We start from the raw sequence: 17,303 nt of genomic DNA, 5'->3' as shown, positions 1-17,303 counted from the left end.
ATTATATATCTTTAAGTGTAACCATGCATATGTATGAGGTTACAAGCTAGTATATATTTATGATCAAAGCAATTAATTAATATGAAAAATTATATTTTAAAGCATATAGTTTAAGGGGTGTAATAAAACCAAACCACATGGTGTAATTTATATTAGAGTTCGATAATAATAATAATAATAATAATAATAATAATAATAATAATAATAATAATAATAGGTGAAGTTGAAAGAAACTCAAATTAGAATTCCAAATTAGAGTTCTAATTTTGTGCCATGTGTCCTAAATTATTTATTCTTAAAGAGTTTTATTTCTTAATTTTAGAATCAAATGTGGGATCATATCATAAATATCCATCCAAATAAGTTATTAAGTATAAAAACCAAAGAGTCTAAAATAAATTAATTGAAAAAAAAAGTGCTTCACAATAATTAAAAAAAGAAGAAGACAATTTACATTTTATACTTAATAAGATCCTTACAAAATTTTTAAAAAAGTTAACAAAATATAAAAATGACTATCAATAGTATTTAAATTATATATATAGGAATTATATTATGTATCTTATTGTATATCTTTAAGTGTATCCATACATACGCATGGGGTTACAACCTAGTAATAATAATAGGTGAAGCTGAGAGAAACTTAAATTAGAATTCCAAATTAAAGTTTCAATTTTGCGCCATGTGTCCTAAAATATTTATTCTCAAAGAGTTTTATTTCTTAATTTTAGAATAAAATGTAAAACCACATTATAAATATTCATCCAAATGAGTTATTAAGTACAAAAACTAAAGAGTCTAAAATAAATGAATTCAAAAAAAAAAAAAAAAAGTGCTTCACAATAATTTTTTTAAAAAATTGATTGTGGGGCCCGAAATCTGGGGTCCCAGCCCACTTTTTATTAAGGGCCCAAAGCCCAGGCCGAGGAGCCCTACTGCCAAGGACGCGCAACAAAAGCTCCTTGAAGGCCCAAGGATGTGGCCGAGGACGACTTTACGTCCAACATCTCACAAAAACGCCTGAAGAAAAGGACAGATTCAGTACAAGAGTAGCACGAGGGAGAAGGCTGCCAGCACCTTAATGTGGAGTCCAGCGCCTGACAAACCCATACTCATATCATGCTATCCAGTTTTTCCCAACCACTCTGACGTGAGGATTGACAAGACGAGTAACCACCCCGAACAAGGAGAAACGGACACGTAGGTGAAGAATGGGAAGGAAATACTAGTATAAAAGGGAGGGGGTCTTCCCAGGAACTAGAGAGAGGGGGGGAACGAACCCATAAAAAAGAAGAATGGCGAGGATGAGACGCTCCTCGGACTAAGTCCGAGGAGATAAACTTTTCAAACCCCATCCGTGTAAGGCTTAGCCCTACAGGCCAAACCCACCTTCGTATGGGCTTCCATGAAAATCCTGACTAAACCGTTGCCCAACGACCAAGGTCCAGCCTTTCCAAATCCACTCTCTACAAATCATATTGTTCGGGCCCTTTATATACGAGCCCAATGTCATCCTTGGGTCGTTAAAAATCGTGTCCCTATATTGATAATTTACATTTTATACCTAATAATATCCTTACAAATTTTTTTAAAGAGTTAACAAAATATAAAAATGACTATCAATAGTATTTAAATTATATATATATATATATATGAATTATATTATGCATATTATTATATATTTTTAAGTGTATTCATGCATATGCATGGGGTTACAAGCTAGTGTATATATATGATCATAGCAATTAATTAATATGAAAAACTATATTTTAAAGCATATAGTTTAAGGGGTGTAATAAAACCAAACCACATGGTGTAATTTGTATTAGTGTTCCATAGCTTTTATATATATATATATATTAATAGGTAAAATTTAAAGAAAGTTCAATTAGAATTTGAAATTAGAATTCAATTTTGTGCCATGTGTCTAAATTTAAGTGGAGACCATATTATAATTATTCACTTAAGTTTTTTAAGCTTTGTACTAAGTGAGTTAATGAATGAAAAATACTAAGAATATAATATTAATGAACTGTAAAATTAAAAAAAAAAAAAACTAATCACATATATTCAATAAAAATCACCACACAACAAAGATCACTACATGTTCTATCTTATTAAAAAAGAAAAAAATGATCATAAGTAGTATTAAATTTAGGTAACAATTTTAATCTGTGGCTAATTACTGTTACTTTAAAAAAATATATAATTTGACTAATTAGGATAAAAATTGTGTTTAATTTTAAATGTATCTATACGTATGCATGTGTTACATGCTACTTATTTTTTTAATAATTTGACTAATTATTTAAATTTTTATAATTAAAATTGTGTTTAATTTTAAATGCATCCATGCATTTACATGGATTACACGCTAATTTTCATAATGTGAGACAAAAAACTGACTTATTTTGAAAATTTAAAAATTATATTATTTAAAATAAAACTGAGACAAAAAGTAGTTTGAGACCAAAAAATAGTAAATAATTTAAATAAAAAGCTAGTTTATAATCGATTCTCAAATGGAGACGTGCATGGTTTTAATTTATTACTATTTATAAATTCAAAATTTAATTTTTTTTTACTTTTAAAATTAAGCATTTAATTCTATAGATCCTAAATTATAAGATTTGAAATTTAATTTTCCCCTTATTAATATGGAAAAATTGGTCTTATTCGTTCTCTTCCCATAGTAAAATACTATTATTTCTAGTTTCGCAAGCACATTATCTCTGTATATTAAAAGTATTCAAAATGTTATATCTATATAATAAGAGGATTCAAAAATTTAGTTATTACAATTTTTATTTCTAAAAATACTTCTAATTTAATAAGCTTATTAGCTTATCTTTATCTCTAAAACATAAAAATGGGGTTAAAAATGTAAATTGACAAAAATTAAAAATAAAATGCCTAATGAAAAAAAAAAAAAAAACCATGTTCTATCAGAAAAGTTATCTACCCATGTTCCTATTGAAAAAAAAAAAAAAAAAAAAAAAAAAAAAAAACCTATCCCACTTTTTATCCATAAAAAAACCTACACTGGCCACCCTTTTTTTTTCAAATTTGTGGATAACTACACGTTTAAAAACTTTTCAATAAAATAAAAAAGATACTCAAGTAAAATACTAATATTCAAAATGCTAAAATTTTGGATAAAACTACCACTTTCTCACAATCGCAGGTTATCTATACTACTATTTAAGTTGAGACAAAATTTGAAGATAATACAGTAAAAATGCAACATTAACTCTCATCTAAAACATAGTCTACAAAATAGGACAACTCTCCTGTTGATTTTCAAACTCAATATTTAAAAAATTGAATTGCTCCAACTCTCCTATATTCCTTCAATCACTCACATTTTGAAAATATAAATATATATATATATATATATATATAGATATATATATATATATCTATATATTAATGTAGTGTTTGGTACGGGGTAATGTTTTAAAATTCTCAAGAATGTTTAAAGATTCTCATGTTTTGTTGCAAATCACATTAGGGAATCAGATGCCAGGGGAATCTGGATTCCCCCTTTAAACCCCTCTCAGTAGGAATGTGGATTCCATTTAAAACAGGTGGATATCCAGATTCCCAAATTTAAAAGAAATTGTATTTTTTATAAATTGATAATTTTAACATTTTTCCTCATCATTTAGCAATTAAGATAAAATATAAAACAAATCATTAATATATTTTCTCTTGTCTTATAGACCTAAACATTGTAAAGTTGTTTTGTTATTGATTATGCTCTTTTAAAAATTATTATTAAGAATAAAGTATTTGAGAATTTAAATAATTATTTTTGTATTGTACTTGTCATTTTAAAATGTTATACTACAGTTTTAATGAATTTGTCATAATTAATAGTTTATATTTTGTTTTTCATTATTTATTTAGAGGAAGATTTTTTTTTTTTTTTTTTTAAAGGACTTGGTAGTTCACATTTGAATGTAAGGATAGAATCATCAATATCTTTTCTCTTGCCTTATAAACCTAAACGTTGTCAGATTGTTTTGTTATGGATTAAGCTCTTTTAAAAATTATTATTAAGAATAAAGCATTTGAGAATTTAAATAGTTATTTTTGTATTGTACTTGTCATTTTAAAATGTTAGACTACAGTTTTAATAAATTTGTACATTTTGTTTTTCATTATTTATTTAGAGGATTTTTTTTTTTTTGGAAGGACAGTTCACATTTAAATCTAAGGATAGAATGGGAAAAATAAATAATTCATTTAAAATTTCTAGGAATAAACCAAATATTATTATCTCACATTCCTAGGAATCTTAAGAGATTTCCAATAAAACCAAACATAGGAATAACTACATTCTTAGAGCATTCTCATTAAGGATGCTAAAGACGCTATAAAGCTAAATTTAGCACCAACACACAAAAACACCAATTACATCAAATATTTCATGCTTAAAATATTTTGACACTTAGCTACAATGAGCTGTTATCTCTAACAGCTCACTGTAGCTAACTGCTATAATGAAATAATTAAGTAAATCCATCTTTTTTTTATTTTTTATTTTTTTTAGATATCTTTCTTTTACTTTTCTCCATCTCTGTGTCTCTGAGTCACACTTCACTTCTCCCTCTCATCTTCTCTTTATCTATTCTCCTCTGTATCATCTTCTTCCTTTCCCTTTCTTCTATTTTTTTTTTCTTCTTTTGCAATGGCTGAAAATATCTCTCTTTTCCTATTGTGTGTATGATTTTGGTTGATTTGGGTTTGAAAGGTTGGATTTTGTGGTGGTTATTAGTTTGATTTTGGCTTGTGGGCACTATGGCGGTGGTGGATGGGTTATAGTCACGGTGGTGGTTATGTTTTTTTTTTAGTGGGTTGATTTATGGTGGTGGTGGTGGTGGATGGAGTTCATGGTGGTGGCAAGTGTTGGGTGGGTGAGTGGGTTTTGGGTTATGGTGGTTGATGGTGGGTGGGTATGGTTTGTGGTGGTGGTGGCTAATGGTGGGTTGATTTTGGGTTGGGGTTTTAGGTGATGGCAGGAGGGTGGGTGAGTGGGTTTGGTTTATGGTGGTTGGGTATGGTTTGTAGTGGTGGTGGCTAGTGGTGGGTTGATTTTGGGTTGGGATTTACAGTTGTGCTAGGTGGGTGGGTGATGGTGGATGGCAATCATGGGTTTGCTAGGCTGAGAAGAAAAACTGTGACTTTTGTTGATGATTTTGGTTCAGAGAAGAGAGAGAGAGAGATGGGTTTGTGTTTTGGTTTTGAATTTGTTTTTATCAGTGATTTTGGTGGTTGTGGGTTGAGGTTGTGGTGATGGTGGTGGTGGGTGTGGGTGTGGGTGTGGGCGGTGGTGGCTAGTGGCAGTAGCAGTGGGTTGGATTTTGCAGCGGGTTTGTGGGGAGTGGAAAAAATGAAATGAGAGTAAGAATAAAAATAATTTTTAAAAATAAAAAATAATATATTTTATTGAAGTGGTAAAAAATATAAAACTTTTGATGTTAAGTGTATTATAAAATGTGGTGTTAAAATAAATAAAGTGGTGTTTTGAGATGTTAAGTGCTATAGCATTCTTGATGGGAATGCTTTTAGGCATCCAGATTGTAAGGAATCACATTATTAGGAATCTGGATGCCAGGAGTAATGTGAATTCCCCCGTACTAAACGCTACATAAAAGAATTCAGCAGTTTACTCCATTTTAAATCCTAAATTTTAGTTTCTTAAAAATTCTTTCCTATTTAACCTCACTAACAATAGATAAATTCAAATTGAAAAAATACTTTTAACTCAAAATAATATATATTAGGCTCATTAGACCAAGACTCCATACACTTTGGGCCTAGGTTCCAAATCTTGCCCCTACAGGAACAATTATAAATCATAAATATAAATTTTGCAGTATCAAAATAAAAACAATACAATTTTTCTCAAAAATTCAAAAGGCAAGTTAACGAAAATATTCATTTTTTAATAAAAGTTATTTGTAACATTTTGTGAATCATTAAAAAGAATATAAAATTTGGAAATTATTCTTTTAGTTTTAAACAAACTTACTTAAACCTTACTTTTTTTGCCTACAATCCAAAACATCATAAAATGTAACTAAAAAAATTAATAAAACTTAACGATGATTAATTGGACCAATTAGGAAAAAAAATTTGTTGTTGACAATCTATTAAGGTTATTTTCTTTGCAGAAATTGTAATTTTGTCTACCTAAAACATATCATCAAATAAACAATTATTAGCAAAATCTAAGAATTAAATTGCTATATATGCATTGTTATAAAATAATAATAATAAAAATAAAATTGCAAAAGCTAAACTAAATCACATTAACCCAAAGTAGAGTTTTAAAAAATATAAAAAAATTATCAACCTAAAGCAGAGATGCAAGAAAAATAAAAAATTCATCAAAAAATTGAGAGAGAGAGAGAGAGAGAGAGAGAGAGAGAGAGAGAGAAACATTTTTTTGTGAGGAAAAACTGTGCATAGAATGGTAGAGATAGTGACAAAATTATAATAAGAGGGTGTAAATAAGAAGAGACAAAAATAAAGGAAGTGAAAGGAAAGAGGAAGAATGATATTAATGTAGAGGGTAGTAGGGAGATGAAAAGATAAGGGAGGGAGAAAGGTTAGAGAAGTGTAAATATTAAAAAATATATATATATTAGAAATAGTTATAGGAAAATTAGAAAGAAAAAAAATAATAACATGGAAGCAAATCTAGCTCAATTGGAGAGTAGCAACAATAAATGCTACGCTTTAGCTTTTAGATATATATATATATATATATATATATATATATTTAGATTAACTCATTTATAGATGCTCTTATATCAAACTTAATAGTATTTATTTATCTACTATTCATCCAAAAAAAAAATTATCTTCTCTATTAAAAAAATTTATTATTTTTCTCTCACCTCATCACACTCCTCCATCCTTCATTCGTAACCCATTTTGGCCAAACACTGTTGAAATCACGACAAAATCATCTTTGTTCTCCAGACCCAGCCACTATCACACTCCTCCATACTAAATCACCATAGGCTACCCCAGCCACAGTGACACCCCTCCATGCTAAAATCAGTAAATCACCATCACTCAAAAAACCCACATAGAAATTCCACCATATTTAGACCTTGTTTCATGTTCTCAAAAACACACTCAAGTGCAATCCACACGATTCAAAAATCACAAAGCCAAGACCAAAAAATACAAAGAAATTTCACAAGCTCACCATCTTAAACCCAGAAGCTAAACCCAAAACAAACCTCGATTTCTTTCTCAAAGTCGAAGCCATGGAGGTCAGAGAGAGAGAGAGAGAGAGAGATGAAATAAAAAAATAAAAATTATCTAGCCTTGGGGAGGAATATTGTCTCTCGTTACTAGTATTAAATAATTATTCGTACCTAAATTTTTTTTGTTAGATTGTTAAGCTTGATGCATGAGATTTTATGAGTGTTTAGTTATATTTTTAACATCGGGATAGTCAAACTAGCCTGATAAGAATACTTTTGTATTGATTCTATCTTTACCACCTAATCTTTGTCATTCAAATTCATTGTAACCTTTATCAACAATTTTTTGATTTCATAGATGTTATTCTATTGCATTATAAAAATAATATATAGAATATAATGTTATTTTATTACATATATAGCATGATTTGGATAATTTGGTATTTATTACTACATTTTTTATTTTCACTCTTTTTATTCTCATCTTATTTTCTATAAATTTCTTATTATTCTCTCTTGAAAAGGTGGTCTATCTCTCTCTCTCTTGATTTTTATTTTTATTTTATTTTTTCAAGCAATTCTACTTTTGGTTGATGAATCATTGTGATTTTTAAAACTCTATTTTAGGTTAATACAGTTTTGTGTTATATTTTTTAGGTTCCCATCACTAGTGGTCCTTGTCTCTCTTATAGCTTTAGTTTGATTTTTGTTTAAATTGATACTTAGTTATTTTGGAAAAGAGAATTTGATATATATCACAATCATGGTTATGCATTTGAATATGTTTGTCAATTATTTGAGTAATATTAAGTGTAATTTTGTTATGAGATTTGATTATCATGACAATCTCTTTTAAGAGAATGAAAATTTTGAATTATTTATTTGAAACTTAAAAATTTTAGTTTTATTAAATAAAAAAAAAACATAGAAACATAATTTCGAAGAATATGGAGTATCGACCACCCCATAAAGGATTAATAATATTAAGGAAACACACTCAAAATAAGATAATGATGTATTGATAGAGATAGAAAGATGAAAAAATAATTTTAGAAATTATTTAATTTTTAAAGAGAATAAGTTATAAATTATATCATAATTACAAAATAATTATTTATTGCCATGCATCACTTGGATCTAACTGCCCATGGAGGAGGATATATGGGCGAACAACGGACATGTCCTCTTGCCATTGGAGGAGGAACCTTATTATTAATCTCTGCCTTACATTCCACCAATATATCAACAATACGTAAATGAGGTCAACATTCAAGCTTCGTGTCATGACTTGTTCTTACGCTGCACGTACTGTTCTTGCCGGTTATAATAGGGGTACCGTTTACCATGTCATTAATCCTATTACTGCGCAATGGACCACCCTTCCTCCACTTCCAGATCAATGCACGGTATACACCACCTCAGTAAGGCCTCGGGTTGGGTTCATATGTAACTATTAACATTCTTCATAATAAGCAGCAGCGGCAGCAGCTTAGTTTTAGTGTGAGTTCATTCCTTGTTGGGTTCGATCCCTACAACAGTATTTGCAGTCGATTCTTTCAGGAGCCCCAAGAATTGGACCCTTACCACAGAATTAGGCCCCTTGGAGTATGTCACGGTGCCTTGAGGATATCCCAGATTTCACGCTTCCCTTGTGACAACTTCTCTGCTCATGTTTTATGCGTTTGGTAGCTCAATGACTGTGATAAAGATGAAAGAGGAGGAGGAGGCAAATGGTGCTTAGAGAACCAGCTGTATTTTAACCAAATTGTTTCTGAAAGGTCTCCTTGGCTCTCAAAATACGTTATGGAGAAAAATCCTTATTTGCTAGTCCTAGCCTATCATCCAAATGACAGGGATATCACGTATTTGATGATTGATTTTAAGGTTGCATTATGCAACTTGCGGAGAAAAACACTGGAAGTTGTTTGCGATTTTCCAGATTATCACCCTAGCTACAATGTCTTCAACTTTGTGCTCCCTTGTTGGCCAACTCCCATTCATTCCTCTCTCTTCCTGTAAGTGAAGGCCGCCTATCTATGCTGCTGCTTGCAAGCTGGGGTCTTTAAATCCTTTTAGGTTTCTGTTTTGTGGTTTGCCTAAATTAGGCTTTTGTGAATTCCCCTCAAAACTTTTAACCTAGCAACAACATGTATTTGTTATATCAATTTTCAATTTTTCATAATCTGTTTTTTTATGGACAGTGGTTGCTTTGTTTCTCTAGAAGAAAAAACTTAAAAAAAAAAAAAAAAATTATGGATATATATATATATATATATATATATATGCCGCATGCTTGTGATATCAATTGTTGAATGTAAAACTAGTTATTGTAATTTTGAATGAGATGAATATTATAGCCTTACATGGACTTCTTTTGTTTTCTTGGTTATTGTAATAACTAGTCGCAAATCCGTGCTACGCTTGAGAACCTACCTGTTTGTATAGTAAATTAAAATAAATTTTATAAAATTTTAAATTGATTATGAAATTATACAATTGCAAAAATTACTTCAGTTTTTTATGTTACAAACTGATAAAGAAACCGTTGTTTGAATGTACAATGGGCTTGCAAAAATGTACCAGATGTTTTTAGATATTGCAAAGAAAAAAAAAAACTCAAATATTCAAATATTAAAACTTTTGAAATGCCAAAAAAATTAAAGATTAAAAAAATTCACCACCTAGAAATTATTGAAAAAAAATATTTATACACACGTGTGTGTGTGACTACACAATAGAGAAACATTAGAGAAAGATGTGTTATTTTCCAAAAAAAAAAAAAAAATCCATAGCTATGACTATTGAAATTTGCCAAATAATTAAAGAATCAAAAGATTTAAAGCCTAAAAAAAAAAAAAAAAAACAAAACAAAACGTGTTTCTTTTTTGTACCAAAAGAATCGGATTAGTGTAGATTGGGCTAATAGACCCATAATTGATCGCCCGATGTAAAACCAAATGTGTTGCTAATGATCTTGTCATTGCTCGTTCTTATTTCCTATTAAGGCCTTAGGGAAATTATATAAAAAGTTTTAAACTTTATACTTTATTTCAAATTAGTTCCCTCTTTTATTTTGTTAGAGTATTCACACCAGTGTAATTTTTTTTTTTTTTTTTTTTGGGTCTATTTTAGTATAAGGGCATACTTTTTTTTTTTTTTGGGTCTTTTTAGTATAAGAGCATACTTTTTTTTTTTTTTTTTTTTTTTTTTCATACTTTTGAAAATAAAGTATATCAAATTATCTATTTTACACTATATTTTATTAAAATATCAAGATGATCTCTAGCTTGACATTCAAACAAGAGAATACCATTGCGGATGAACTGGTGGTTGATCTGTTGACATATTTGAACAACATGTTGGACGTAGCTGTGGCCAAGGCACGACTTCCATCTGGACAGAACCCATTACAACAGCTTGTCTTGATCATTGCACAGATGGTCGGTTCCATGAGAAGGAAAACTTGGAGCGCTGTGTTAGAGATGCATTGAGTCGGAAGCGTATGGTTGCATTTCTAGTTCTGGATGGTCCGCAAGAGTCGATCATGGACCTCATGGAAACATCCTTTGAGGGTGGATGCATTAAATTTTCAAAGTATATGTGGATTCCTTTCCCTTCCCATATTACATTGTGCTAAGGAACATTGAAGCAAAATTTTCTGTTATCATAGGAAAATTTGTGGGCTATAAAATATAATTGCGTGATATTGGAAATGAATCATTTTTATCTGAGTTAATTTGATTTATTTTATGACTTAGATTAAATATTATAAATCTAAATATGTATCCAATGTTATGTAATTTGAAATTTAAAATGATGTGAATCATGAACATTTTGTATAATATTAGATTCAAGAATTAAAAACTTAATCGTAAAATGAAATGTCTCCATTTAAAGTGAAATGGGGAGGACCTACGTGTTGTCCACAATCAGTGGAGGTTGAATAACTTTTAAATTTGATCGGATTATTTGCCTATATAAAATAAAGATGAGACTTGATGGATTGTTTACTTGCTTCCCAAGTTTCCATGACGTTCAGTCTCATATTTTAGAGGGTGAGAAGTTGATAGTCATTTTTCCAATTTCACTTTCAGATATTATTTTATTGACCGCTTCAAATTAGACCTAGCCATGTAATAAGAAAACCTTTCTTGAAAATATGTGATTGAATGTCATCTGAATTAGATTAACAAATAGACAATCCATCAGTCTTTCCAATGTTTAGGACAATGAAACCATGTAAAATATTATCAATCTTAAAACTCGTGGTCCAACCTCCACTAGTTGTCAACTTCTTATTCTCTAAAATATGGGATTGAACGTCATGGGAACTTGGGAAGCAAGTAAATAATCCATCAAGTCTCTCCTATGTTATTTATAGGCAAATAATCCATGTAAAATATAAGACACTGTAGTATCCATTTAGCTCAACTATTAAAAGTTAAAATCTCTTAGGGTTGAATAAACAACTTAGCTAGGTTTGAATACCACTTACACAAAAAATCAATTGAGGTTTTGATATGTTGATAAGGAATAATCATTATGAAGTTTATGTTGAGATAGTGATCCCAACACTTTGAGATTAGGACAAAATTTAATTTAATTTAATTTATAATTGATGAGCCCGAAGATATTGTTCATCCAAGCATAGTGATGGACGTGGAGCACACCATAAATGAAGCCTTTATTGACTGAGCCGTTACGATTGAACGAAGTAAAGAGGGTAACAGCTCAGAGGTCTCCATATCTCAACATTAAAGTGCCAGAGGCATTACCCAGATAGGGAATTAAACCACCATTAATTGTGTTTCCAACGGCTAGGAAAGCAGAAGCCTATATAAGGCACATCCAACCAAAGGTAAAGGATATAATCAGAAATATACCCCTATTAACCAGAATTTTCCATTAACTCTCTCTTTCTAACTTTACCATTGGAGGCTTATCGGCTAGCACCATGTCGGTGACCTATCTGTTACTTTTCTCTATTGTCTTACAGGCCGTATTGGAGCCATCTGGACGACCCTAACCCCTGACGATCTTGGCATCATTAGTTTGGCACCATCTACGGGGAGGCTTTCTTTTTCCTAATCGTAAGGACAAAAACGTTGCCCTACCTTTGTTGTTGAAGAGGAAAAATTATGCATGATGGAGCTATCTGGACGGAGGTGGCACGGACAGACGTGGCATTTACAGACCGAACGGCCATGTGGCATCCAGCCCATTATTATGTGGTCTCCAAGGAACCTTAAAAGGAAAATACTTGCGACACATGATTAGCCTTGGTTTATAGAATCCCAACATGAGTAGAATTCTAGAATATACACGCATTAATGAGTATCTTTCCCATAAGGAAAAGACTTGTTCCGCAAGCAAAGGAGTCTGGCCCTACGTGACTATAAAAACCCAAAGACCCTAAAAAAAAAGGTACGCATAATTTCTCTAAAGCTCATACTCTCTAACATTGTTGGAGCTCTCTTCTGACTTAACCTTCGGAGGGTCTTTGGCCGGTATCACACCGGTACTCTCTGTAAGATCTTTTTCTGTGTTGGGCAGGTCTGGTATCGAATGTGTTGGAACCGTGTGGCTCACTGGTGATTTTTTCGGCATCATCAGTTGTCATCCAAATGGAGTCTAGTGCGCAACCAGACTCAGTTGCCCTGGCACTACAAGTCCAAGCTCTTATATACAGTGTAGAAGAACTAAATAAACAAAACCAGGAGATGAGGCAGCTGTTGCAGTAGGAAGAAAACCGCTCACTAAGGAGAATCGAAAAAAACAAGTACGAAGATAAAGTGCAAGACCTAGAAGGAAGCCAAGGGAGAGACGGCTCGAGGAGAACGGGGCGGTCCGACGAGGCAAGCAATGACCTCCTGAGGAGCATTAGGAAAGAGATGGACGAGCTAGAGAATGCAATGAAAGAGAAAACGACAAAGAATTTGGATGGGATGGTGAGAAGTACAAATTTCCCATTCATACATAAAGTTCTTGAGTACCCCCTCCCCCTAAAATTCTAACTTCCACAACTGGAATCATATGATAGGTTGAAGGACCCACTGGATCACATTACCACCTTTAAGATGACCTTGAGCTTATAACAAACCCCAGATGAGATAGTGTGTTGATCCTTCACAACCACCCTCAAGGGAACAGCTTGAGTGTGGTTCAACAAGTTGGCATGATCTTCAATTGACAATTTTGATTAGCTTAGTAGCCTAGTTGTGCGTCATTTCGTAGGGGGGCAGCGTCACAAAAGACCAGCAGATCATATATTGACGATTAGACAGGGAGAAAGAGAATCCTTAAGATCATACGTGAAGTAGTTTAACAGAGAAGTGCTGGAAGTGGATGAAGCCGAGGACCAGGTACAATTAACGACGTTCAAGGCTGGGCTAAGATCTAAAGAGTTCGTCATGGCACTTGCTAAGAGCCCTTTAGCATCAATGATGGATTTGCTTATAAAGGCTCAGAAGTACATGAATGTGGAGGACGCTTTGGCAGTGATAGAGGTGGGTGGACCTCGAACATCGAAGATAGGCTCTCAAGACGACCAAATGGGCAGAAGAGAGAAAGGAGAGATCACCCGCCCAACAATGACAGGGGCAAGTGAAGGGACGACAAGGCTCGAAAAATGGTAAACTTCACACCCCTGGTAATGCCCATTAACCAAATCTTGATGCAGACTAAGGACGACCATCAGCTTAGGTGGCTGAAGCCATTGAGCGGTTCACCTAATGCACGAAACAAAAAAAAAGTATTGCCGCTTTCACCGAGACCACGGCCATTACACTGACGAGTGTAGAGACCTCAAAGAATAGATAGAAGAGTTAATCTAGAAAGGAAAATTGTAGAAGTTTGTCAAGAAAAACACATATCGATGGCCGAAGCAGGAAGACCAAACCAGGTCAGAAGAGAAGCCTAAAGATGATGATAAGTCACGAGAGCAGCCAAAAAGTGCTATAGAAGAGATAAGGATGATCAACGGTGGTCCGACAACGGGGGGCTCTTTCAAATCCCTCAAGAAGTCACAGCAAAGACAGGTCAACAGTGTCCACATGATACCGCCAACGAAACACTGGAAAAGAGAAGCAGCAGACATGATCTTCTCAGAGGAAGACGCCAGAGGGGTGAAACAACCACATGATGACCCCTGGTCTTCATGCTAATGATAAAAAGGTTCAACACTAGAAGAATTTTAGTAGACAATGGAAGCTCTGCCAATATCATTTACCTCTCCGCCTTCCAACAATTGAAAGTAAACCCGAGCAGGCTTTGTCCATTTGAATCCCTCCTAGTCAGCTTTAGTAGGAATAAGGTTTATCCAAGGGGAATAGTAACCCTGACGGTTACAGCAGGCACATAACCCCAGCAAATAACGAGGCAACTCAATTTCCTAGTGGTAGATTGTCCCTCGTCCTACAATGTCATCATTGGATGACTAATTCTTAACCGTTGGAAAGCTACGACCTCAACATACTGTTTAAAGGTAAAATTCCCTACAGAAAATTGAGTGGGAGTGATCAAGGGGGACCAAGTTTTGGCTCGTGAGTGTTATCAAGCAATATTGGCATTGAAAGAGAACCACACGTGGATGATTGAGGAAAAAAGCCTTAAGACGATGGAAACACTAGAGACGATGGAACTGGTGGAAGGGGAGCCTGTGAAGGTGATGAACATAACAGCAAATCTTGGTCTTGATATGAAAAAAGGTATAGTGGAGTTCCTGAAAAGGAACCTAGATGTGTTAACGTGAAGCCATGAGGACATGCCCGAAATTTCAGAGAACGTCATTCAACATCGGCTAAACATGGATCTAGGGAAAAAGCCCATCCAGCAAAGAAGAAGAGTCTTTATGCCCAAGAGGAACAAGGCCATCATGGACGAAGTTAATAAGCTCTTGGCTGCCAAGTTCATCTGAGAGGTGTACTACTCGAAGTGGTTGGCTAACGTCGTCATGGTGAAGAAAGCAAACAGGAAATGAAGGATGTGTGTCGATTTCGCGGATCTGAACTAGGCCTGCTCAAAGGATGGTTTCCCCTTACCACGAATTGACTAGCTTGTTGATTCTATGGCAGGACACAAGTTCCTGAAATTTATGGACACGTTCTCAGGATACAACCAGATCTAGATGTTAGAAGAAGATCAAGAAAAGATGACCTTCATCACCAGTCAAGGACTCTTCTGTTACAAGGTCATGTCATTCGGATTGAAGAATGCAGGAGCTACTTATCAAAGGTTAGTGAACCAAATGTTTAGTGAGCAAATCGGGAGAAACATGGAGGTATACGTGGACGATATGCTCGTCAAGAGCAAAGAGGTAGAAAGTCATTTGGACGACCTCGAGGAAACCTTCAAAACATTAAGACGATACCAGAAGAAGTTGAACCCAATGAAGTGCGTGGTCAGAGTCTCCTCGGGAAAGTTCCTCGATTTTATGGTGTCACAATGAGGAATAGAAGCCAATCCAAAGAAAGTGAAAGCCATAGTAGAAATGACCTCACCAAGGCACGTCAAGGAGGAATAGAAGTTGATTGGAAAGGTGGCAGAGCTTAATCGTTTCGTCTCAAGGGCGACAGACAAATGCCTCCCCTTCTTCCAAACTTTCAAATGGGCCTTCACATAGACTGACGAATGCGAAGCAGAATTCTAGGAGCTAAAATGCTATTTGAGTAACCCGCCATTGTTGAGCTTGTCAAAAGAGGGCGAAGACTTGTTCCTATATTTAGCTGTCTTTGCCATGGTAGTAAGCGCAACCCTAATTCGAGAGGAATTAAGGATCCAGCACCCTGTATACTATGTAAGCCAAGCTTTTTAGGGAACAGAGGCAAAATACCCACGCATCGAGAAGATCACTTTTTCTTTGATTGTTGCTTCTCCGAAGCTACGTCCTTACTTTCAAGCAAACCCAATCCTCGTCATGATGGACCAACCAATCAAGAAAGTGATGAACAAACCAGACGCCGCAGGCCGAATGGTACAGTGGGCAGTCGAGTTGAGCCAATTTGAGATCGTGTACAGACCTCGAACAGTGATAAAGACCCAGGTACTAGCAGACTTCATTGCCAAGTTCAACATGCCCAAAGATAGCCCGATGAACACAACAGAGTCATGAACGGTGCAAACTGATGGATCTTCGGCAAAAGGAAAGGGCAGAGTTGGAGTCGTCATAACCTCACTGGAAGGGGACATCTTGAAGTACGGGGTCTAGCTCTAATTTGCAGCCACCAACAACAAGGCAGAGTACGAAGCCATATTGACGGGCTCAGGTTAGCCAAGTCCATGGAAGCCAAAAAGGTACTCTTGAAAAGTGACTCCAAGCTAGTAATCGGGCAAATCAAAGGGGATTGTGAAGTAAAGGAACAAAGAATGCAAAAGTACTTGAAGTTGACAAACCAGCTAGCCAGAGACCTGGAATAGGTAGAATTTGTACAAGTCCCACGAAGTTTGAACATGAAAGCGGACGAAGTAGTGAGACAAGCATCTTCAGAAGCGGAAGACAATCCACTGGGGATACGATTGGAGGTATAGAAATTCCCCAGCATTGAGGAGTTCCATACGTTTGCAATACAAGGGGACACGAGCTGGACGACACCCATTATGTCCTACCTAAAGGATGGTTGCTTGCCTTCAGATCCAGACGAGGCAAGAAAGATAAAGAAGCGAGCTACTAGATTCACACTCTTAAATGACATACTTTACAAAAGGGGATTTTCTCTCCCTTACTTAAGATGTGTAGAACAAGACAAAGCGAGATATATCTTAGAAGAAGTTCACGAAGGCATTTGCGGAGATCACTCGGGGTAGAGGTATTTGATATCAAAGATCACTAGAGTAGGCTATTTCTGGCCAACAATGTTAAAAGAAGTAAATGACTTCATTAAAAGCTATGACAAATGCCAGAAGTATGAGAACGTCCAAAGAACACTAGGAGAGAAGATGAAAATCATAACCTCTCCATGGCCATTTGCACAATGGGGGATCAACATAATGGGTCCCCTGCCCCAAGGTAAAAAGCAGGTAAAATTTTTACTCGTAGCAATTAATTACTTTACAATGTGGGTAGAAGCAGAGGCTCTAGCA

Source organism: Quercus lobata, chromosome 5 (assembly GCF_001633185.2).
Source record: "Quercus lobata isolate SW786 chromosome 5, ValleyOak3.0 Primary Assembly, whole genome shotgun sequence".
Taxonomy (NCBI): Eukaryota; Viridiplantae; Streptophyta; class Magnoliopsida; order Fagales; family Fagaceae; genus Quercus; species Quercus lobata.
This window is presented reverse-complemented; position numbering follows the sequence as displayed.